The following is a 26011-nucleotide window of genomic DNA, read 5'->3' on the forward strand; positions in this document are numbered from 1 at the left end:
ATATGTTTGCCAATCTTCGCGTCACTAAAAAGATGACGATTCATATTGTTATTATTAGATGGTCGAGTTGTACTTATATTGATATGTTAATCAAATTGGTCTCTTACTTGAAAATCTAGACCTTAGGAATATTTTTATATTATATGTTTGCCAATCTTCGCGTCACTAATAAGATGACGATTCATATTGTTATTATTAGATGGTCGAGTTGTACTTATATTGATATGTTAATCAAATTGGTCTCTTACTTGAAAATCTAGACCTTAGGAATATTTTTATATTATATGTTTGCCAATCTTCGCGTCACTAATAAGATGACGATTCATATTGTTATTATTAGATGGTCGAGTTGTACTTATATTGATATGTTAATCAAATTGGTCTCTTACTTGAAAATCTAGACCTTAGGAATGTAATATATAAAGGATTAAAAATTCGCCACAAAGCCAAGCAAACAATCAATGCATACAAATAGATTGTTGGTTGAACTTTATATAAGAAGTTCAACACAACAAATAAATTATGCAATTTTATTATCGAATCATCAAGCAAAGGATAAGCTTCAGTGGATCGCAGTATGGCAGCTGCTCAACCACTTACAACACCTTGCCTGTTACAAAAGTCGTTTACAATTGATTCTAGGCTTTGTCATTGTATTAAATAATGCTTTTATATGTAACTAGCGCGGCATCAGGTGATCAAAGATCCTCCCAATTTACTATGTTACAAATTACATTGGCATCACATCCATTGTCGTTTAAAAAGTAAATTATAAACTTTAAATGGTTTAGAAGCCATACAATGCAAATTGCCCCTTATTTATCATTGCAGTCCAGCACGGATACGACCTTAGAGGCGTTCAGGCATAATCCAACGGACGTAGCGTCATACCACTGTTCGCTCGAACAAGTATTGTGCCATTGGTCCGTACCTGCGGTTCCTCTCGTACTACGCAGGAATGCTGTCGCAACAACGTTTTGTCATTAGTAGGGTAAAACTAACCTGTCTCACGACGGTCTAAACCCAGCTCACGTTCCCTTGCATGGGTGAACAATCCAACGCTTGGTGAATTTTGCTTCACAATGATAGGAAGAGCCGACATCGAAGGATCAAAAAGCGACGTCGCTATGAACGCTTGGCCGCCACAAGCCAGTTATCCCTATGGTAACTTTTCTGACACCTCTTGTTAAAAACTCTTTAAACCAAAAGGATCGATAGGCCGAGCTTTTGCTGTCCCTGTGTGTACTGAACACCGAGATCAAGTCAGCATTTGCCCTTTTGCTCTATGTGTGGTTTCTGTCCGCACTGAGCTGGCCTTGGGACACCTCCGTTATTATTTGAGAGATGTACCGCCCCAGTCAAACTCCCTACCTGGCAATGTCCTTGAATTGGATCATACCTGAGTAATTGGAGTTATACCAAATTTTCAAATCAAAAATACATAAATGCACCGTTTTATTAAAGAATTTGTTTGCGATTATATAACAAACTCGTGATACTTTGATCAAGAAGCTTGCATCAAAACCCAATACCATAAGATATAATAAATATATCCGTATAATGGCTAGGAAATGATACACGTTCCATTTAATCAAGTAAGTAAGGAAACAATAAGAGTAGTGGTATTTCATTGGCGATACCAAACCGAGGTCTAATATCTCCCACTTATTCTACACCTCTTATGTCTCCTTACACTGCCAGATTAGAGTCAAGCTCAAAAGGGTCTTCTTTCCCCGCTAATTATTCCAAGCCCGTTCCCTTGGCTGTGGTTTCGCTAGATAGTAGATAGGGACAGTAGGAATCTCGTTAATCCATTCATGCGCGTCACTAATTAGATGACGAGGCATTTGGCTACCTTAAGAGAGTCATAGTTACTCCCGCCGTTGACCCGCGCTTACTTGAATTTCTTCACTTTGACATTCAGAGCACTGGGCAGAAATCACATTGTGTCAACACCCGCTAGGGCCATCACAATGCTTTGTTTTAATTAGACAGTCGGATTCCCCAAGTCCGTGCCAGTTCTGAATTGATTGTTAATTGATAATCGTTATAATTAATAAGAACTAATTGGTTTAACCCAATTAGTATTCTTAAAAATTTTAGCAAGAAAGTTCCACAATTGGCTACGTAACTAAACTATCCGGGGAACAAGTAACTAACATAAATGCTAGAAACTCTATTTACCCAGAACGAGCACATAAACCATGTTATTGTTTCCCAATCAAGCCCGACTATCTCAATCTTCAGAGCCAATCCTTATCCCGAAGTTACGGATCTAATTTGCCGACTTCCCTTACCTACATTATTCTATCGACTAGAGACTCTTCACCTTGGAGACCAGCTGCGGATATTGGTACGGCCTGTTGAGAAGTTTGCGTGTCCCCACCATAAATTTTCAAGGTCCGAGGAGAAAATATCGACACAACAGTATATGTCATGCTCTTCTAGCCCATCTACCATATCTCTCTGCGAAAGACTTCCATGGTAGTTCGGCTATAAAACAGAAAAGAAAACTCTTCCGATATCTCTCGACGGCTTCTTTATGGTCGTTCCTGTTGCCAGGATGAGCACGAGGCCCATATTTAATAACAAACGGATACTCAACAGGTTACGGAATTGGAACCGTATTCCCTTTCGTTCAAAATTATTCAAGTATATTAATTTAGCTAGATTTTATATAATATATATATTTGTTTGGCATTTGTATTTTACTTGAAAATTTTCGGCTTTCGCCTTGAACTTAGGACCGACTAACTCGTGATCAACCACTGTTCACACGAAACCCTTCTCCACTTCAGTCCTCCAAGGTCTCATTCGATTATTTGCTACTACCACCAAGATCTGTACCAATGGCAGCTCCATGCAGGCTTACGCCAAACACTTCTACGCATACCATTGTACCTTCCTACTCACTAAAGTTTCAAAATTTATATTACAAGTAATATAAATCATCTACTTTAGCGGTAATGTATAGGTATACAACTTAAGCGCCATCCATTTTAAGGGCTAGTTGCTTCGGCAGGTGAGTTGTTACACACTCCTTAGCGGATTTCGACTTCCATGATCACCGTCCTGCTGTTTTAAGCAACCAACGCCTTTCATGGTATCTGCATGAGTTGTTAATTTGGGCACCGTAACATTACGTTTGGTTCATCCCACAGCGCCAGTTCTGCTTACCAAAAGTGGCCCACTGGGCACATTATATCATAACCTTGAACTTCATATCAAGAAAGTTAAGGTTCTTACCCATTTAAAGTTTGAGAATAGGTTAAGATCGTTTCGACCCTAAGGCCTCTAATCATTCGCTTTACCAGATAAGATTATTTTATATAATATTAAAATGCACCAGCTATCCTGAGGGAAACTTCGGAAGGAACCAGCTACTAGATGGTTCGATTGGTCTTTCGCCCCTATACTCAATTCTGACAATCGATTTGCACGTCAGAACTGTTTCGGTCTTCCATCAGGGTTTCCCCTGACTTCAACCTGATCAAGTATAGTTCACCATCTTTCGGGTCACAGCATATATGCTCAAGGTACGTTCCAGTTAGAGGCATAAATAATATAAATATCATTATACATAACTATATAGAACGCCCCGGGATTGTGTTAATTAGCTATAAATAGTTAAAAAACTAATCCCATTATTAGTCAAGTTAATTACGCTATTAGGTTTATATCCCAATAACTTGCACATATGTTAGACTCCTTGGTCCGTGTTTCAAGACGGGTCCCGAAGGTATCCTGAATCTTTCGCATTGTTAATCCTACAAGTGCATATAATAAACACAAAAATCAATGATAATTATGCCATTATATAATTCCGAAAAATTAACGCACTGTATTCATATAAATCTATCAGCACTTTATCAAATTAATAACATTTATTCTGTGTTAAAATGCAAGCAAATTAATTTGAATAAACTATAAGTTATATTTTATGATAAATTTGGTATGCTAATAGATTACAATGTCCTTATATGGAAAAAATGCACACTATTATCATAATATTGTTTAAATATTACAATTCTAATGATGAATTTTCCATAACGGATATTCAGGTTCATCGGGCTTAACCTCTAAGCAGTTTCACGTACTGTTTAACTCTCTATTCAGAGTTCTTTTCAACTTTCCCTCACGGTACTTGTTTACTATCGGTCTCATGGTTATATTTAGTTTTAGATGGAGTTTACCACCCACTTAGTGCTGCACTATCAAGCAACACGACTCTTTGGAAACATCATCTAGTAATCATTAACGTTATACGGGCCTGGCACCCTCTATGGGTAAATGGCCTCATTTAAGAAGGACTTAAATCGTTAATTTCTCATACTAGAATATTGACGCTCCATACACTGCATCTCACATTTGCCATATAGACAAAGTGACTTAGTGCTGAACTGATTTCTTTTCGCTCGCCGCTACTAAGAAAATCCTTGTTAGTTTCTTTTCCTCCCCTAATTAATATGCTTAAATTCAGGGGGTAGTCCCATATGAGTTGAGGTTGTGTATAACTTTTATATGCAATTAATTCTTTATATATAATGATAAAACATTTTATTAAATTCGTTATATTAATAATATCTGTATATAAATGGCATTTGTTTGATTTAACGAATCAACGAAGAACAATAATATTGTCAACGGTTTTCTATTTTCTAATCATTAATAAGAGACAATTCTAGATAAATTTTTATGCTAGACATTTCTCAGTATCATTTGATTGAAAAAGAAAATATTTCTCTTCGTTTTTCACATTCAAATTATTTACTAATGTGAGATAATGTTTTTCATATATTTTTTAATATTATGAATAAAATAATTAAATTATTATTATCCAATAATATACCATATGCTTATAAAATTTCATTATAAAATTTGTATAAGCAACTTAATTAGCATAGTCTTACAACCCTCAACCATATGTAGTCCAAGCAGCACTATAAAATTAATTAAAGTACATAACAGCATGGACTGCGATATGCGTTCAAAATGTCGATGTTCATGTGTCCTGCAGTTCACACGATGACGCACAGTTTGCTGCGTTCTTCATCGACCCATGAGCCGAGTGATCCACCGCTTAGAGTTTTATAAATTGGTTTCTTAATTTTGTCAAATATGTTTTTATTGAAAGAAATTAAAAATACACTATTTTACTGGCATATATCAATTCCTTCAATAAATTTATTTTTATACCTAAAACGAATGCTGCGAAATGTCTTAGTTTTATATAACCAATATATATCAAAGTATTTCTTTTTAAATTGCATTTATTGTAAATAAATATATATATATATATATTAATACTTTTTTAGCGATATAAATTGAAATTTATATAAAACATTAACCTGTATAAAACCAGGTACAACATTGTACATTTTAGGTTGTTGCATTATCCAATGTATGCGCATAACTGAGATGAACAATACATATCGCAACGCGTGTATATTATGGTCCATATACACACAGTATTTTAATTGTGTTTATATACAATAATAATTTAATATTATTATTTTAATAATTCGATTTGCTTGTTCGAATTTTTATTTGTTTGTTTTGGCTGCTTATTATTTCTCTCATATGTATTAAATACAATATATAATTTTAATATTTGCATTATTTCGATTTGCTTGTTCGAAATTTCATTTGATCTATATTAGATCATATACATTTTGGCAATTCATATTTTATTTGTATTACTATAATGTATTTATTATAATATAAACAAATATTTTATTAACGGTAAGGATATACAATAATAATTTAATATTATTATTTTAATAATTCGATTTGCTTGTTCGAATTTTTATTTGTTTGCTTTGGCTGCTTATTATTTCTCTCATATGTATTAAATACAATATATAATTTTAATATTTGCATTATTTCGATTTGCTTGTTCGAAATTTTATTTGATCTATATTAGATCTCATATACATTTTGGCAATTCATATTTTATTTGTATTATTATAATGTATTTATTATAATATAAACAAATATTTTATTAACGGTAAGGATATACAATAATAATTTAATATTATTATTTTAATAATTCGATTTGCTTGTTCGAATTTTTATTTGTTTGCTTTGGCTGCTTATTAATTTCTCTCATATGTATTAAATACAATATATAATTTTAATATTTGCATTATTTCGATTTGCTTGTTCGAAATTTCATTTGATCTATAATAGATCTCATATACATTTTGGCAATTCATATTTTATTTGTAATACTATAATGTATTTATTATAATATAAACAAATATTTTATTAACGGTAAGGATATTAAAACATTAATGATCCTTCCGCAGGTTCACCTACGGAAACCTTGTTACGACTTTTACTTCCTCTAAATAATCAAGTTCGGTCAACTTTTGCGAAACAACCGTAACACGCAAGGCGTCACAGTGATCACGTCCGGAGACCTCACTAAATAATTCAATCGGTAGTAGCGACGGGCGGTGTGTACAAAGGGCAGGGACGTAATCAATGCGAGTTAATGACTCACACTTACTGGGAATTCCAAGTTCATGTGAACAGTTTCAGTTCACAATCCCAAGCATGAAAGTGGTTCAGCGGTTTACCCGGACCTCTCGGTCTAGGAAATACACGTTGATACTTTCATTGTAGCGCGCGTGCAGCCCAGGACATCTAAGGGCATCACAGACCTGTTATTGCTCAATCTCATTATTGCTAGACGCAATTTGTCCATTTAAGAAGCTAGTGTCCTTATAATGGGACAAACCAACAGGTACGGCTCCACTTATATAAACACATTCAAACACAATAAACATTTTACTGCCACCATGAATGAAGGCTATATAAGCTTCAACACCATAATCCTGAAGATATCTATTTAATATATTTGAGTCTCGTTCGTTATCGGAATTAACCAGACAAATCACTCCACGAACTAAGAACGGCCATGCACCACCACCCATAGATTCGAGAAAGAGCTATCAATCTGTCTTACACACTTATGTTCGGACCTGGTAAGTTTTCCCGTGTTGAGTCAAATTAAGCCGCAGGCTCCACTCCTGGTGGTGCCCTTCCGTCAATTCCTTTAAGTTTCAGCTTTGCAACCATACTTCCCCCGGAGCCCAAAAGCTTTGGTTTCCCGGGAAGCGACTGAGAGAGCCATAAAAGTAGCTACACCCAATTGCTAGCTGGCATCGTTTATGGTTAGAACTAGGGCGGTATCTGATCGCCTTCGAACCTCTAACTTTCGTTCTTGATTAATGAAAACATCTTTGGCAAATGCTTTCGCTTAAGTTAGTCTTACGACGGTCCAAGAATTTCACCTCTCGCGTCGTAATACTAATGCCCCCAAACTGCTTCTATTAATCATTACCTCTTGATCTGAAAACCAATGAAAGCAGAACAGAGGTCTTATTTCATTATCCCATGCACAGAATATTCAGGCATTTGAAGCCTGCTTTAAGCACTCTAATTTGTTCAAAGTAATTGTACCGGCCCACAATAACACTCGTTTAAGAGCACTAATGCAGGTTTTTAAATAGGAGGAACATATGAAAAAATACAAGTATCTAAGCACATGTAAGAACTCCACCGGTAATACGCTTACATACATAAAGGTATAGTACTAACCACAATTGTAAGTTGTACTACCCGTATGAAGCACAAGTTCAACTACGAACGTTTTAACCGCAACAACTTTAATATACGCTATTGGAGCTGGAATTACCGCGGCTGCTGGCACCAGACTTGCCCTCCAATTGGTCCTTGTTAAAGGATTTAAAGTGTACTCATTCCAATTACAGGGCCTCGGATATGAGTCCTGTATTGTTATTTTTCGTCACTACCTCCCCGAGCTGGGAGTGGGTAATTTACGCGCCTGCTGCCTTCCTTAGATGTGGTAGCCGTTTCTCAGGCTCCCTCTCCGGAATCGAACCCTGATTCCCCGTTACCCGTTGCAACCATGGTAGTCCTAGATACTACCATCATAAGTTGATAGGGCAGACATTTGAAAGATCTGTCGTCGGTACAAGACCATACGATCTGCATGTTATCTAGAGTTCAACCAATATAACGATCTTGCGATCGCTTGGTTTTAGCCTAATAAAAGCACATGTTCCATAAGGTTCATGTTTTAATTGCATGTATTAGCTCTAGAATTACCACAGTTATCCAAGTAACTGTTAACGATCTAAGGAACCATAACTGATATAATGAGCCTTTTGCGGTTTCACTTTTAATTCGTGTGTACTTAGACATGCATGGCTTAATCTTTGAGACAAGCATATAACTACTGGCAGGATCAACCAGAATAATGTTTTTATTCATATTTCATTCATATTTTTTGAATAGAAATTAGCAATATATATGTTGTTATAGATTTTATTTCTATCGAATACGGCCATTTTTATATAGCATTCGTATACGTTTGTTTTCCAATTTATACTTGTTTCGCCACTAATAATAACAAGTTTTTATTGATGTCAAAAAGAATCATATTCTTTATAAACACAATATTTATTTTTCATATATTTTCTTTATATATGCACATTTCATTCTAAAATATCATTTTTGTTCGACATACATAATATATTGTATCCACACATGTACAATTTTTGTTTAACCAATATAAGATATTGAGTTAATCATTTGTATTTTGACGATAAATTTAAAATTTATCTATATATATCCATATAAGTCTCTGGTAATATATAAAATAGAACCGAGTGTATACATATAATTATTACTACTATATTTATTTCTTAAATAATATATACTTATATATTATTTATATATATACTCTTTATTATATATTATATAATTTCTTAAATAACTCTCTTAATAGCTATTTTTTATTATCAACAATATAAGTTGATATTAATATTGAAAATGTATTCATAATTACATTTTTATATTTCTTTGGTAGACTTTTATGTACTATTATTATTTAATAATACACATATAATATAAATCATGTTAGCCTACCTCCTAAAATTAACGATAAAATTCGGAAACAATTTCTTATTCTATGTACAATAGAAACTTGGCCTTTGTTTCAACGTTATTATCTTTGGGCTTAAAATATTAACCGCGGAGCCAAGTCTCGTATTCAAATAAATGAATAAAGAAACAAATTTGACGGATAATATCTTCTCTACTGACATATGTCAATAGCAGACGGCCGGCCCATTGACCATCCTATAGTAGTTTTTGGACACGCTGTCTCCCATTCGGGTATATTCAATTTACTTTGCCACTCACCCATATAGTGTTCTCTTATATAATAAGACAACGCACTTTTATATTCATTATATGGATATATTGCCTTCCTCATATTTGCCACACCACCTATAGTAGTTTTTGGACACGCTGTCTCCCATTCGGGTATATTCAATTTACTTTGCCACTCACCCATATAGTGTTCTCTTATATAATAAGAAAACGCACTTTTATTTTCATTATATGGATATATTGCCTTCCTCATATTTGCCACACCACCTATAGTAGTTTTTGGACACGCTGTCTCCCATTCGGGTATATTCAATTTACTTTGCCACTCACCCATATAGTGTTCTCTTATATAATAAGAAAACGCACTTTTATTTTCATTATATGGATATATTGCCTTCCTCATATTTGCCACACCACCTATAGTAGTTTTTGGACACGCTGTCTCCCATTCGGGTATATTCAATTCTCTTTGCCACTCACCCTTATAGTATTCTCTTATTTAATAAGAATACTAAAATACTTCTCATATTATAGATGTAATCTATTAACTTCTCAATATCCATACGGTTTATGTATGGTATTGACAAAATCCTATGCATTTGCATAAGATTTATTTTGCCACAATTTATAGTACTAGTGCCGCCCTCACTAGGTATAAATATCTCATTTCGCTAGTAGTGTATGGGCAAATTCTACTAGCTATTCTCATAAATATGTCACTTATATGCCATATCTATACAATTCATGCACTTTTATATGTATATTTGCTATATTATACATTATTATGCCTTATAGGTATTATACCTATAAGCCACATCCATACGATTGCTTAATATAAATATATGTATAATTTTTTATACATATTTTTTTTTTATTTATGTATGGTTTTTTATTCATATCCATATACTGTATTCACTTTTATATGGATATGATTGGCGTTTTATATAGTATTGACAAAATCATAAGTTTGACCAATACGAGGAGAGGTCCGCCAACGACCACCTCCCTATAGGTGTTTTTGGACACGCTGTCTCCCATTCGACTGCTTACTATACTAGGGGCTACCCGCTCCGTATGATATTCTCTCATATAACAAGAGAATGCAAGAAATATTCGTATTTTATGAATATAATCCATTTATTTTTCAATATCCATACGTTTTACTTAGTTTTTTGTACGGTATTGACAAAATCCTATGCATTTGCATAAGATTTATTTTGCCACAATTTATAGTACTAGTGCCGCCCTCACTAGGTATAAATATCTCATTTCGCTAGTAGTGTATGGGGAAATTCTACTAGCTATTCTCATAAATATGTCACTTATATGCCATATCTATACAATTCATGCACTTTTATATGTATATTTGCTATATTATACATTATTATGCCTTATAGGTATTATACCTATAAGCCACATCCATACGATTGCTTAATATAAATATATGTATAATTTTTTATACATATTTTTTTTTTATTTATGTATGGTTTTTTATTCATATCCATATACTGTATTCAATTTTATATGGATATGATTGGCGTTTTATATAGTATTGACAAAATCATAAGTTTGACCAATACGAGGAGAGGTCCGCCAACGACCACCTCCCTATAGGTGTTTTTGGACACGCTGTCTCCCATTCGACTGCTTACTATACTAGGGGCTACCCGCTCCGTATGATATTCTCTCATATAACAAGAGAATGCAAGAAATATTCGTATTTTATGAATATAATCCATTTATTTTTCAATATCCATACGTTTTACTTAGTTTTTTGTACGGTATTGACAAAATCCTATGCATTTGCATAAGATTTATTTTGCCACAATTTATAGTACTAGTGCCGCCCTCACTAGGTATAAATATCTCATTTCGCTAGTAGTGTATGGGCAAATTCTACTAGCTATTCTCATAAATATGTCACTTATATGCCATATCTATACAATTCATGCACTTTTATATGTATATTTGCTATATTATACATTATTATGCCTTATAGGTATTATACCTATAAGCCACATCCATACGATTGCTTAATATAAATATATGTATAATTTTTTATACATATTTTTTTTTATTTATGTATGGTTTTTTATTCATATCCATATACTGTATTCACTTTTATATGGATATGATTGGCGTTTTATATAGTATTGACAAAATCATAAGTTTGACCAATACGAGGAGAGGTCCGCCAACGACCACCTCCCTATAGGTGTTTTTGGACACGCTGTCTCCCATTCGACTGCTTACTATACTAGGGGCTGCCCGCTCCGTATGATATTCTCTCGTATAACAAGAGAATGCAAGAAATATTCGTATTTTATGAATATAATCCATTTATTTTTCAATATCCATACGTTTTACTTAGTTTTTTGTACGGTATTGACAAAATCCTATGCATTTGCATAAGATTTATTTTGCCACAATTTATAGTACTAGTGCCGCCCTCACTAGGTATAAATATCTCATTTCGCTAGTAGTGTATGGGCAAATTCTACTAGCTATTCTCATAAATGCCTTCTTTATGCCATATCTATACAATTTATGCACTTTTATATGTATATTTGCTAATATTATACATTATTATGCCTTATAGGTATTATACCTATAAGCCATATACATACGATTTCATTTTTTTATTTATATATGGTTTTGTATTTATAACCATATACCGTATTTACTTTTATAAGGATATGATTGGCGTTTTATATAGTATTGACAAAATTATAAGTTTGACAAACACTTTTTTAAGTCTTTTAGTTAAAATTGTCATTTTTAATTGACTATCTAAACACTAGATATATTTGCACATGGAGCAAAGAGTATAAAAATTGGTCGCGTCACTAATAATATCGCGATACATTTTTACTACCATCAAAATACCACATACGTTTATATGTCCTCTTTATTTAATTTGGTTTCTAAACCTCAGGAATAGTTTTAATTATATGTGCGCTCTAAGTTGAATGAATTTCTTGAATCTCTTTACTTGAATTTCTAAGACTTAAAAATATTTATAAATAGATGTCCTATTGCATAATATTTTTTTATCGCTTCACTTATAAAATAACGATCCTGCCTTTCTACCTTTGAATAAACATTCATATAAACATGGAGAAAAAAACGTTCGCGTCACTAACAGTATGTGACGATAAAATTTTGCTAACATTAAAAGGAACATATTTTTATATGTCAACTCTTAGTTGAATTGGTCTATTGCTTAAGATTCTAGACCTTAGGAATATTTTTATATTATATGTTTGCCAATCTTCGCGTCACTAAAAAGATGACGATTCATATTGTTATTATTAGATGGTCGAGTTGTACTTATATTGATATGTTAATCAAATTGGTCTCTTACTTGAAAATCTAGACCTTAGGAATATTTTTATATTATATGTTTGCCAATCTTCGCGTCACTAATAAGATGACGATTCATATTGTTATTATTAGATGGTCGAGTTGTACTTATATTGATATGTTAATCAAATTGGTCTCTTACTTGAAAATCTAGACCTTAGGAATATTTTTATATTATATGTTTGCCAATCTTCGCGTCACTAATAAGATGACGATTCATATTGTTATTATTAGATGGTCGAGTTGTACTTATATTGATATGTTAATCAAATTGGTCTCTTACTTGAAAATCTAGACCTTAGGAATATTTTTATATTATATGTTTGCCAATCTTCGCGTCACTAATAAGATGACGATTCATATTGTTATTATTAGATGGTCGAGTTGTACTTATATTGATATGTTAATCAAATTGGTCTCTTACTTGAAAATCTAGACCTTAGGAATATTTTTATATTATATGTTTGCCAATCTTCGCGTCACTAATAAGATGACGATTCATATTATTATTAGATGGTCGAGTTGTACTTATATTGATATGTTAATCAAATTGGTCTCTTACTTGAAAATCTAGACCTTAGGAATATTTTTATATTATATGTTTGCCAATCTTCGCGTCACTAATAAGATGACGATTCATATTGTTATTATTAGATGGTCGAGTTGTACTTATATTGATATGTTAATCAAATTGGTCTCTTACTTGAAAATCTAGACCTTAGGAATATTTTTATATTATATGTTTGCCAATCTTCGCGTCACTAATAAGATGACGATTCATATTGTTATTATTAGATGGTCGAGTTGTACTTATATTGATATGTTAATCAAATTGGTCTCTTACTTGAAAATCTAGACCTTAGGAATATTTTTATATTATATGTTTGCCAATCTTCGCGTCACTAATAAGATGACGATTCATATTGTTATTATTAGATGGTCGAGTTGTACTTATATTGATATGTTAATCAAATTGGTCTCTTACTTGAAAATCTAGACCTTAGGAATATTTTTATATTATATGTTTGCCAATCTTCGCGTCACTAATAAGATGACGATTCATATTATTATTAGATGGTCGAGTTGTACTTATATTGATATGTTAATCAAATTGGTCTCTTACTTGAAAATCTAGACCTTAGGAATATTTTTATATTATATGTTTGCCAATCTTCGCGTCACTAATAAGATGACGATTCATATTGTTATTATTAGATGGTCGAGTTGTACTTATATTGATATGTTAATCAAATTGGTCTCTTACTTGAAAATCTAGACCTTAGGAATGTAATATATAAAGGATTAAAAATTCGCCACAAAGCCAAGCAAACAATCAATGCATACAAATAGATTGTTGATTGAACTTTATATAAGAAGTTCAACACAACAAATAAATTATGCAATTTTATTATCGAATCATCAAGCAAAGGATAAGCTTCAGTGGATCGCAGTATGGCAGCTGCTCAACCACTTACAACACCTTGCCTGTTACAAAAGTCGTTTACAATTGATTCTAGGCTTTGTCATTGTATTAAATAATGCTTTTATATGTAACTAGCGCGGCATCAGCTGATCAAAGATCCTCCCAATTTACTATGTTACAAATTACATTGGCATCACATCCATTGTCGTTTAAAAAGTAAATTATAAACTTTAAATGGTTTAGAAGCCATACAATGCAAATTGCCCCTTATTTATCATTGCAGTCCAGCACGGATACGACCTTAGAGGCGTTCAGGCATAATCCAACGGACGTAGCGTCATACCACTGTTCGCTCGAACAAGTATTGTGCCATTGGTCCGTACCTGCGGTTCCTCTCGTACTACGCAGGAATGCTGTCGCAACAACGTTTTGTCATTAGTAGGGTAAAACTAACCTGTCTCACGACGGTCTAAACCCAGCTCACGTTCCCTTGCATGGGTGAACAATCCAACGCTTGGTGAATTTTGCTTCACAATGATAGGAAGAGCCGACATCGAAGGATCAAAAAGCGACGTCGCTATGAACGCTTGGCCGCCACAAGCCAGTTATCCCTATGGTAACTTTTCTGACACCTCTTGTTAAAAACTCTTTAAACCAAAAGGATCGATAGGCCGAGCTTTTGCTGTCCCTGTGTGTACTGAACACCGAGATCAAGTCAGCATTTGCCCTTTTGCTCTATGTGTGGTTTCTGTCCGCACTGAGCTGGCCTTGGGACACCTCCGTTATTATTTGAGAGATGTACCGCCCCAGTCAAACTCCCTACCTGGCAATGTCCTTGAATTGGATCATACCTGAGTAATTGGAGTTATACCAAATTTTCAAATCAAAAATACATAAATGCACCGTTTTATTAAAGAATTTGTTTGCGATTATATAACAAACTCGTGATACTTTGATCAAGAAGCTTGCATCAAAACCCAATACCATAAGATATAATAAATATATCCGTATAATGGCTAGGAAATGATACACGTTCCATTTAATCAAGTAAGTAAGGAAACAATAAGAGTAGTGGTATTTCATTGGCGATACCAAACCGAGGTCTAATATCTCCCACTTATTCTACACCTCTTATGTCTCCTTACACTGCCAGATTAGAGTCAAGCTCAAAAGGGTCTTCTTTCCCCGCTAATTATTCCAAGCCCGTTCCCTTGGCTGTGGTTTCGCTAGATAGTAGATAGGGACAGTAGGAATCTCGTTAATCCATTCATGCGCGTCACTAATTAGATGACGAGGCATTTGGCTACCTTAAGAGAGTCATAGTTACTCCCGCCGTTGACCCGCGCTTACTTGAATTTCTTCACTTTGACATTCAGAGCACTGGGCAGAAATCACATTGTGTCAACACCCGCTAGGGCCATCACAATGCTTTGTTTTAATTAGACAGTCGGATTCCCCAAGTCCGTGCCAGTTCTGAATTGATTGTTAATTGATAATCGTTATAATTAATAAGAACTAATTGGTTTAACCCAATTAGTATTCTTAAAAATTTTAGCAAGAAAGTTCCACAATTGGCTACGTAACTAAACTATCCGGGGAACAAGTAACTAACATAAATGCTAGAAACTCTATTTACCCAGAACGAGCACATAAACCATGTTATTGTTTCCCAATCAAGCCCGACTATCTCAATCTTCAGAGCCAATCCTTATCCCGAAGTTACGGATCTAATTTGCCGACTTCCCTTACCTACATTATTCTATCGACTAGAGACTCTTCACCTTGGAGACCAGCTGCGGATATTGGTACGGCCTGTTGAGAAGTTTGCGTGTCCCCACCATAAATTTTCAAGGTCCGAGGAGAAAATATCGACACAACAGTATATGTCATGCTCTTCTAGCCCATCTACCATATCTCTCTGCGAAAGACTTCCATGGTAGTTCGGCTATAAAACAGAAAAGAAAACTCTTCCGATATCTCTCGACGGCTTCTTTATGGTCGTTCCTGTTGCCAGGATGAGCACGAGGCCCATATTTAATAACAAACGGATACTCAACAGGTTACGGAATTGGAACCGTATTCCCTTTCGTTCAAAATTATTCAAGTATATTAATTTAGCTAGATTTTATATAATATATATATTTGTTTGGCATTTGTATTTTACTTGAAAATTTTCGGCTTTCGCCTTGAACTTAGGACCGACTAACTCGTGATCAACCACTGTTCACACGAAACCCTTCTCCACTTCAGTCCTCCAAGGTCTCATTCGATTATTTGCTACTACCACCAAGATCTGTACCAATGGCAGCTCCATGCAGGCTTACGCCAAACACTTCTACGCATACCATTGTACCTTCCTACTCACTAAAGTTTCAAAATTTATATTACAAGTAATATAAATCATCTACTTTAGCGGTAATGTATAGGTATACAACTTAAGCGCCATCCATTTTAAGGGCTAGTTGCTTCGGCAGGTGAGTTGTTACACACTCCTTAGCGGATTTCGACTTCCATGATCACCGTCCTGCTGTTTTAAGCAACCAACGCCTTTCATGGTATCTGCATGAGTTGTTAATTTGGGCACCGTAACATTACGTTTGGTTCATCCCACAGCGCCAGTTCTGCTTACCAAAAGTGGCCCACTGGGCACATTATATCATAACCTTGAACTTCATATCAAGAAAGTTAAGGTTCTTACCCATTTAAAGTTTGAGAATAGGTTAAGATCGTTTCGACCCTAAGGCCTCTAATCATTCGCTTTACCAGATAAGATTATTTTATATAATATTAAAATGCACCAGCTATCCTGAGGGAAACTTCGGAAGGAACCAGCTACTAGATGGTTCGATTGGTCTTTCGCCCCTATACTCAATTCTGACAATCGATTTGCACGTCAGAACTGTTTCGGTCTTCCATCAGGGTTTCCCCTGACTTCAACCTGATCAAGTATAGTTCACCATCTTTCGGGTCACAGCATATATGCTCAAGGTACGTTCCAGTTAGAGGCATAAATAATATAAATATCATTATACATAACTATATAGAACGCCCCGGGATTGTGTTAATTAGCTATAAATAGTTAAAAAACTAATCCCATTATTAGTCAAGTTAATTACGCTATTAGGTTTATATCCCAATAACTTGCACATATGTTAGACTCCTTGGTCCGTGTTTCAAGACGGGTCCCGAAGGTATCCTGAATCTTTCGCATTGTTAATCCTACAAGTGCATATAATAAACACAAAAATCAATGATAATTATGCCATTATATAATTCCGAAAAATTAACGCACTGTATTCATATAAATCTATCAGCACTTTATCAAATTAATAACATTTATTCTGTGTTAAAATGCAAGCAAATTAATTTGAATAAACTATAAGTTATATTTTATGATAAATTTGGTATGCTAATAGATTACAATGTCCTTATATGGAAAAAATGCACACTATTATCATAATATTGTTTAAATATTACAATTCTAATGATGAATTTTCCATAACGGATATTCAGGTTCATCGGGCTTAACCTCTAAGCAGTTTCACGTACTGTTTAACTCTCTATTCAGAGTTCTTTTCAACTTTCCCTCACGGTACTTGTTTACTATCGGTCTCATGGTTATATTTAGTTTTAGATGGAGTTTACCACCCACTTAGTGCTGCACTATCAAGCAACACGACTCTTTGGAAACATCATCTAGTAATCATTAACGTTATACGGGCCTGGCACCCTCTATGGGTAAATGGCCTCATTTAAGAAGGACTTAAATCGTTAATTTCTCATACTAGAATATTGACGCTCCATACACTGCATCTCACATTTGCCATATAGACAAAGTGACTTAGTGCTGAACTGATTTCTTTTCGCTCGCCGCTACTAAGAAAATCCTTGTTAGTTTCTTTTCCTCCCCTAATTAATATGCTTAAATTCAGGGGGTAGTCCCATATGAGTTGAGGTTGTGTATAACTTTTATATGCAATTAATTCTTTATATATAATGATAAAACATTTTATTAAATTCGTTATATTAATAATATCTGTATATAAATGGCATTTGTTTGATTTAACGAATCAACGAAGAACAATAATATTGTCAACGGTTTTCTATTTTCTAATCATTAATAAGAGACAATTCTAGATAAATTTTTATGCTAGACATTTCTCAGTATCATTTGATTGAAAAAGAAAATATTTCTCTTCGTTTTTCACATTCAAATTATTTACTAATGTGAGATAATGTTTTTCATATATTTTTTAATATTATGAATAAAATAATTAAATTATTATTATCCAATAATATACCATATGCTTATAAAATTTCATTATAAAATTTGTATAAGCAACTTAATTAGCATAGTCTTACAACCCTCAACCATATGTAGTCCAAGCAGCACTATAAAATTAATTAAAGTACATAACAGCATGGACTGCGATATGCGTTCAAAATGTCGATGTTCATGTGTCCTGCAGTTCACACGATGACGCACAGTTTGCTGCGTTCTTCATCGACCCATGAGCCGAGTGATCCACCGCTTAGAGTTTTATAAATTGGTTTCTTAATTTTGTCAAATATGTTTTTATTGAAAGAAATTAAAAATACACTATTTTACTGGCATATATCAATTCCTTCAATAAATTTATTTTTATACCTAAAACGAATGCTGCGAAATGTCTTAGTTTTATATAACCAATATATATCAAAGTATTTCTTTTTAAATTGCATTTATTGTAAATAAATATATATATATATATATTAATACTTTTTTAGCGATATAAATTGAAATTTATATAAAACATTAACCTGTATAAAACCAGGTACAACATTGTACATTTTAGGTTGTTGCATTATCCAATGTATGCGCATAACTGAGATGAACAATACATATCGCAACGCGTGTATATTATGGTCCATATACACACAGTATTTTAATTGTGTTTATATACAATAATAATTTAATATTATTATTTTAATAATTCGATTTGCTTGTTCGAATTTTTATTTGTTTGTTTTGGCTGCTTATTATTTCTCTCATATGTATTAAATACAATATATAATTTTAATATTTGCATTATTTCGATTTGCTTGTTCGAAATTTCATTTGATCTATATTAGATCATATACATTTTGGCAATTCATATTTTATTTGTATTACTATAATGTATTTATTATAATATAAACAAATATTTTATTAACGGTAAGGATATACAATAATAATTTAATATTATTATTTTAATAATTCGATTTGCTTGTTCGAATTTTTATTTGTTTGCTTTGGCTGCTTATTATTTCTCTCATATGTATTAAATACAATATATAATTTTAATATTTGCATTATTTCGATTTGCTTGTTCGAAATTTTATTTGATCTATATTAGATCTCATATACATTTTGGCAATTCATATTTTATTTGTATTATTATAATGTATTTATTATAATATAAACAAATATTTTATTAACGGTAAGGATATACAATAATAATTTAATATTATTATTTTAATAATTCGATTTGCTTGTTCGAATTTTTATTTGTTTGCTTTGGCTGCTTATTAATTTCTCTCATATGTATTAAATACAATATATAATTTTAATATTTGCATTATTTCGATTTGCTTGTTCGAAATTTCATTTGATCTATAATAGATCTCATATACATTTTGGCAATTCATATTTTATTTGTAATACTATAATGTATTTATTATAATATAAACAAATATTTTATTAACGGTAAGGATATTAAAACATTAATGATCCTTCCGCAGGTTCACCTACGGAAACCTTGTTACGACTTTTACTTCCTCTAAATAATCAAGTTCGGTCAACTTTTGCGAAACAACCGTAACACGCAAGGCGTCACAGTGATCACGTCCGGAGACCTCACTAAATAATTCAATCGGTAGTAGCGACGGGCGGTGTGTACAAAGGGCAGGGACGTAATCAATGCGAGTTAATGACTCACACTTACTGGGAATTCCAAGTTCATGTGAACAGTTTCAGTTCACAATCCCAAGCATGAAAGTGGTTCAGCGGTTTACCCGGACCTCTCGGTCTAGGAAATACACGTTGATACTTTCATTGTAGCGCGCGTGCAGCCCAGGACATCTAAGGGCATCACAGACCTGTTATTGCTCAATCTCATTATTGCTAGACGCAATTTGTCCATTTAAGAAGCTAGTGTCCTTATAATGGGACAAACCAACAGGTACGGCTCCACTTATATAAACACATTCAAACACAATAAACATTTTACTGCCACCATGAATGAAGGCTATATAAGCTTCAACACCATAATCCTGAAGATATCTATTTAATATATTTGAGTCTCGTTCGTTATCGGAATTAACCAGACAAATCACTCCACGAACTAAGAACGGCCATGCACCACCACCCATAGATTCGAGAAAGAGCTATCAATCTGTCTTACACACTTATGTTCGGACCTGGTAAGTTTTCCCGTGTTGAGTCAAATTAAGCCGCAGGCTCCACTCCTGGTGGTGCCCTTCCGTCAATTCCTTTAAGTTTCAGCTTTGCAACCATACTTCCCCCGGAGCCCAAAAGCTTTGGTTTCCCGGGAAGCGACTGAGAGAGCCATAAAAGTAGCTACACCCAATTGCTAGCTGGCATCGTTTATGGTTAGAACTAGGGCGGTATCTGATCGCCTTCGAACCTCTAACTTTCGTTCTTGATTAATGAAAACATCTTTGGCAAATGCTTTCGCTTAAGTTAGTCTTACGACGGTCCAAGAATTTCACCTCTCGCGTCGTAATACTAATGCCCCCAAACTGCTTCTATTAATCATTACCTCTTGATCTGAAAACCAATGAAAGCAGAACAGAGGTCTTATTTCATTATCCCATGCACAGAATATTCAGGCATTTGAAGCCTGCTTTAAGCACTCTAATTTGTTCAAAGTAATTGTACCGGCCCACAATAACACTCGTTTAAGAGCACTAATGCAGGTTTTTAAATAGGAGGAACATATGAAAAAATACAAGTATCTAAGCACATGTAAGAACTCCACCGGTAATACGCTTACATACATAAAGGTATAGTACTAACCACAATTGTAAGTTGTACTACCCGTATGAAGCACAAGTTCAACTACGAACGTTTTAACCGCAACAACTTTAATATACGCTATTGGAGCTGGAATTACCGCGGCTGCTGGCACCAGACTTGCCCTCCAATTGGTCCTTGTTAAAGGATTTAAAGTGTACTCATTCCAATTACAGGGCCTCGGATATGAGTCCTGTATTGTTATTTTTCGTCACTACCTCCCCGAGCTGGGAGTGGGTAATTTACGCGCCTGCTGCCTTCCTTAGATGTGGTAGCCGTTTCTCAGGCTCCCTCTCCGGAATCGAACCCTGATTCCCCGTTACCCGTTGCAACCATGGTAGTCCTAGATACTACCATCAAAAGTTGATAGGGCAGACATTTGAAAGATCTGTCGTCGGTACAAGACCATACGATCTGCATGTTATCTAGAGTTCAACCAATATAACGATCTTGCGATCGCTTGGTTTTAGCCTAATAAAAGCACATGTTCCATAAGGTTCATGTTTTAATTGCATGTATTAGCTCTAGAATTACCACAGTTATCCAAGTAACTGTTAACGATCTAAGGAACCATAACTGATATAATGAGCCTTTTGCGGTTTCACTTTTAATTCGTGTGTACTTAGACATGCATGGCTTAATCTTTGAGACAAGCATATAACTACTGGCAGGATCAACCAGAATAATGTTTTTATTCATATTTCATTCATATTTTTTGAATAGAAATTAGCAATATATATGTTGTTATAGATTTTATTTCTATCGAATACGGCCATTTTTATATAGCATTCGTATACGTTTGTTTTCCAATTTATACTTGTTTCGCCACTAATAATAACAAGTTTTTATTGATGTCAAAAAGAATCATATTCTTTATAAACACAATATTTATTTTTCATATATTTTCTTTATATATGCACATTTCATTCTAAAATATCATTTTTGTTCGACATACATAATATATTGTATCCACACATGTACAATTTTTGTTTAACCAATATAAGATATTGAGTTAATCATTTGTATTTTGACGATAAATTTAAAATTTATCTATATATATCCATATAAGTCTCTGGTAATATATAAAATAGAACCGAGTGTATATATATAATTATTACTACTATATTTATTTCTTAAATAATATATACTTATATATTATTTATATATATACTCTTTATTATATATTATATAATTTCTTAAATAACTCTCTTAATAGCTATTTTTTATTATCAACAATATAAGTTGATATTAATATTGAAAATGTATTCATAATTACATTTTTATATTTCTTTGGTAGACTTTTATGTACTATTATTATTTAATAATACACATATAATATAAATCATGTTAGCCTACCTCCTAAAATTAACGATAAAATTCGGAAACAATTTGTTATTCTATGTACAATAGAAACTTGGCCTTTGTTTCAACGTTATTATCTTTGGGCTTAAAATATTAACCGCGGAGCCAAGTCTCGTATTCAAATAAATGAATAAAGAAACAAATTTGACGGATAATATCTTCTCTACTGACATATGTCAATAGCAGACGGCCGGCCCATTGACCATCCTATAGTAGTTTTTGGACACGCTGTCTCCCATTCGGGTATATTCAATTTACTTTGCCACTCACCCATATAGTGTTCTCTTATATAATAAGACAACGCACTTTTATATTCATTATATGGATATATTGCCTTCCTCATATTTGCCACACCACCTATAGTAGTTTTTGGACACGCTGTCTCCCATTCGGGTATATTCAATTTACTTTGCCACTCACCCATATAGTGTTCTCTTATATAATAAGAAAACGCACTTTTATTTTCATTATATGGATATATTGCCTTCCTCATATTTGCCACACCACCTATAGTAGTTTTTGGACACGCTGTCTCCCATTCGGGTATATTCAATTTACTTTGCCACTCACCCATATAGTGTTCTCTTATATAATAAGAAAACGCACTTTTATTTTCATTATATGGATATATTGCCTTCCTCATATTTGCCACACCACCTATAGTAGTTTTTGGACACGCTGTCTCCCATTCGGGTATATTCAATTCTCTTTGCCACTCACCCTTATAGTATTCTCTTATTTAATAAGAATACTAAAATACTTCTCATATTATAGATGTAATCTATTAACTTCTCAATATCCATACGGTTTATGTATGGTATTGACAAAATCCTATGCATTTGCATAAGATTTATTTTGCCACAATTTATAGTACTAGTGCCGCCCTCACTAGGTATAAATATCTCATTTCGCTAGTAGTGTATGGGCAAATTCTACTAGCTATTCTCATAAATATGTCACTTATATGCCATATCTATACAATTCATGCACTTTTATATGTATATTTGCTATATTATACATTATTATGCCTTATAGGTATTATACCTATAAGCCACATCCATACGATTGCTTAATATAAATATATGTATAATTTTTTATACATATTTTTTTTTTATTTATGTATGGTTTTTTATTCATATCCATATACTGTATTCACTTTTATATGGATATGATTGGCGTTTTATATAGTATTGACAAAATCATAAGTTTGACCAATACGAGGAGAGGTCCGCCAACGACCACCTCCCTATAGGTGTTTTTGGACACGCTGTCTCCCATTCGACTGCTTACTATACTAGGGGCTACCCGCTCCGTATGATATTCTCTCATATAACAAGAGAATGCAAGAAATATTCGTATTTTATGAATATAATCCATTTATTTTTCAATATCCATACGTTTTACTTAGTTTTTTGTACGGTATTGACAAAATCCTATGCATTTGCATAAGATTTATTTTGCCACAATTTATAGTACTAGTGCCGCCCTCACTAGGTATAAATATCTCATTTCGCTAGTAGTGTATGGGGAAATTCTACTAGCTATTCTCATAAATATGTCACTTATATGCCATATCTATACAATTCATGCACTTTTATATGTATATTTGCTATATTATACATTATTATGCCTTATAGGTATTATACCTATAAGCCACATCCATACGATTGCTTAATATAAATATATGTATAATTTTTTATACATATTTTTTTTTTATTTATGTATGGTTTTTTATTCATATCCATATACTGTATTCAATTTTATATGGATATGATTGGCGTTTTATATAGTATTGACAAAATCATAAGTTTGACCAATACGAGGAGAGGTCCGCCAACGACCACCTCCCTATAGGTGTTTTTGGACACGCTGTCTCCCATTCGACTGCTTACTATACTAGGGGCTACCCGCTCCGTATGATATTCTCTCATATAACAAGAGAATGCAAGAAATATTCGTATTTTATGAATATAATCCATTTATTTTTCAATATCCATACGTTTTACTTAGTTTTTTGTACGGTATTGACAAAATCCTATGCATTTGCATAAGATTTATTTTGCCACAATTTATAGTACTAGTGCCGCCCTCACTAGGTATAAATATCTCATTTCGCTAGTAGTGTATGGGCAAATTCTACTAGCTATTCTCATAAATATGTCACTTATATGCCATATCTATACAATTCATGCACTTTTATATGTATATTTGCTATATTATACATTATTATGCCTTATAGGTATTATACCTATAAGCCACATCCATACGATTGCTTAATATAAATATATGTATAATTTTTTATACATATTTTTTTTTATTTATGTATGGTTTTTTATTCATATCCATATACTGTATTCACTTTTATATGGATATGATTGGCGTTTTATATAGTATTGACAAAATCATAAGTTTGACCAATACGAGGAGAGGTCCGCCAACGACCACCTCCCTATAGGTGTTTTTGGACACGCTGTCTCCCATTCGACTGCTTACTATACTAGGGGCTACCCGCTCCGTATGATATTCTCTCATATAACAAGAGAATGCAAGAAATATTCGTATTTTATGAATATAATCCATTTATTTTTCAATATCCATACGTTTTACTTAGTTTTTTGTACGGTATTGACAAAATCCTATGCATTTGCATAAGATTTATTTTGCCACAATTTATAGTACTAGTGCCGCCCTCACTAGGTATAAATATCTCATTTCGCTAGTAGTGTATGGGCAAATTCTACTAGCTATTCTCATAAATATGTCACTTATATGCCATATCTATACAATTCATGCACTTTTATATGTATATTTGCTATATTATACATTATTATGCCTTATAGGTATTATACCTATAAGCCACATCCATACGATTGCTTAATATAAATATATGTATAATTTTTTATACATATTTTTTTTTATTTATGTATGGTTTTTTATTCATATCCATATACTGTATTCACTTTTATATGGATATGATTGGCGTTTTATATAGTATTGACAAAATCATAAGTTTGACCAATACGAGGAGAGGTCCGCCAACGACCACCTCCCTATAGGTGTTTTTGGACACGCTGTCTCCCATTCGACTGCTTACTATACTAGGGGCTGCCCGCTCCGTATGATATTCTCTCGTATAACAAGAGAATGCAAGAAATATTCGTATTTTATGAATATAATCCATTTATTTTTCAATATCCATACGTTTTACTTAGTTTTTTGTACGGTATTGACAAAATCCTATGCATTTGCATAAGATTTATTTTGCCACAATTTATAGTACTAGTGCCGCCCTCACTAGGTATAAATATCTCATTTCGCTAGTAGTGTATGGGCAAATTCTACTAGCTATTCTCATAAATGCCTTCTTTATGCCATATCTATACAATTTATGCACTTTTATATGTATATTTGCTAATATTATACATTATTATGCCTTATAGGTATTATACCTATAAGCCATATACATACGATTTCATTTTTTTATTTATATATGGTTTTGTATTTATAACCATATACCGTATTTACTTTTATAAGGATATGATTGGCGTTTTATATAGTATTGACAAAATTATAAGTTTGACAAACACTTTTTTAAGTCTTTTAGT

At 33.2% G+C, this 26011-nt stretch overlaps 6 non-coding genes across 6 annotated transcripts; all 6 read right to left on the reverse strand.

Moving 5' to 3' along the window:
* Positions 1-536: 536 nt before the first annotated feature.
* LOC127011935 (large subunit ribosomal RNA) lies at positions 537-4507 on the reverse strand. Its single transcript, XR_007765394.1, has one exon. It is a non-coding gene; the product is annotated as a large subunit ribosomal RNA (ribosomal RNA).
* A 402-nt stretch (positions 4508-4909) lies between these two features.
* LOC127012007 (5.8S ribosomal RNA) lies at positions 4910-5088 on the reverse strand. Its single transcript, XR_007765430.1, has one exon. It is a non-coding gene; the product is annotated as a 5.8S ribosomal RNA (ribosomal RNA).
* Positions 5089-6291: 1203 nt separating this feature from the next.
* On the reverse strand, positions 6292-8286 carry LOC127011910 (small subunit ribosomal RNA). Its single transcript, XR_007765368.1, has one exon. It is a non-coding gene; the product is annotated as a small subunit ribosomal RNA (ribosomal RNA).
* A 5692-nt stretch (positions 8287-13978) lies between these two features.
* On the reverse strand, positions 13979-17949 carry LOC127011946 (large subunit ribosomal RNA). The gene has a single exon (XR_007765405.1). It is a non-coding gene; the product is annotated as a large subunit ribosomal RNA (ribosomal RNA).
* Positions 17950-18351: 402 nt separating this feature from the next.
* Positions 18352-18530, reverse strand: LOC127012018 (5.8S ribosomal RNA). Its single transcript, XR_007765441.1, has one exon. It is a non-coding gene; the product is annotated as a 5.8S ribosomal RNA (ribosomal RNA).
* Positions 18531-19733: 1203 nt separating this feature from the next.
* LOC127011871 (small subunit ribosomal RNA) lies at positions 19734-21728 on the reverse strand. The gene has a single exon (XR_007765329.1). It is a non-coding gene; the product is annotated as a small subunit ribosomal RNA (ribosomal RNA).
* Positions 21729-26011: the final 4283 nt, after the last annotated feature.

This window comes from Drosophila biarmipes, unplaced genomic scaffold (genome assembly GCF_025231255.1).
Source record: "Drosophila biarmipes strain raj3 unplaced genomic scaffold, RU_DBia_V1.1 ptg000016l, whole genome shotgun sequence".
In the NCBI taxonomy this organism is placed as follows: Eukaryota; Metazoa; Arthropoda; class Insecta; order Diptera; family Drosophilidae; genus Drosophila; species Drosophila biarmipes.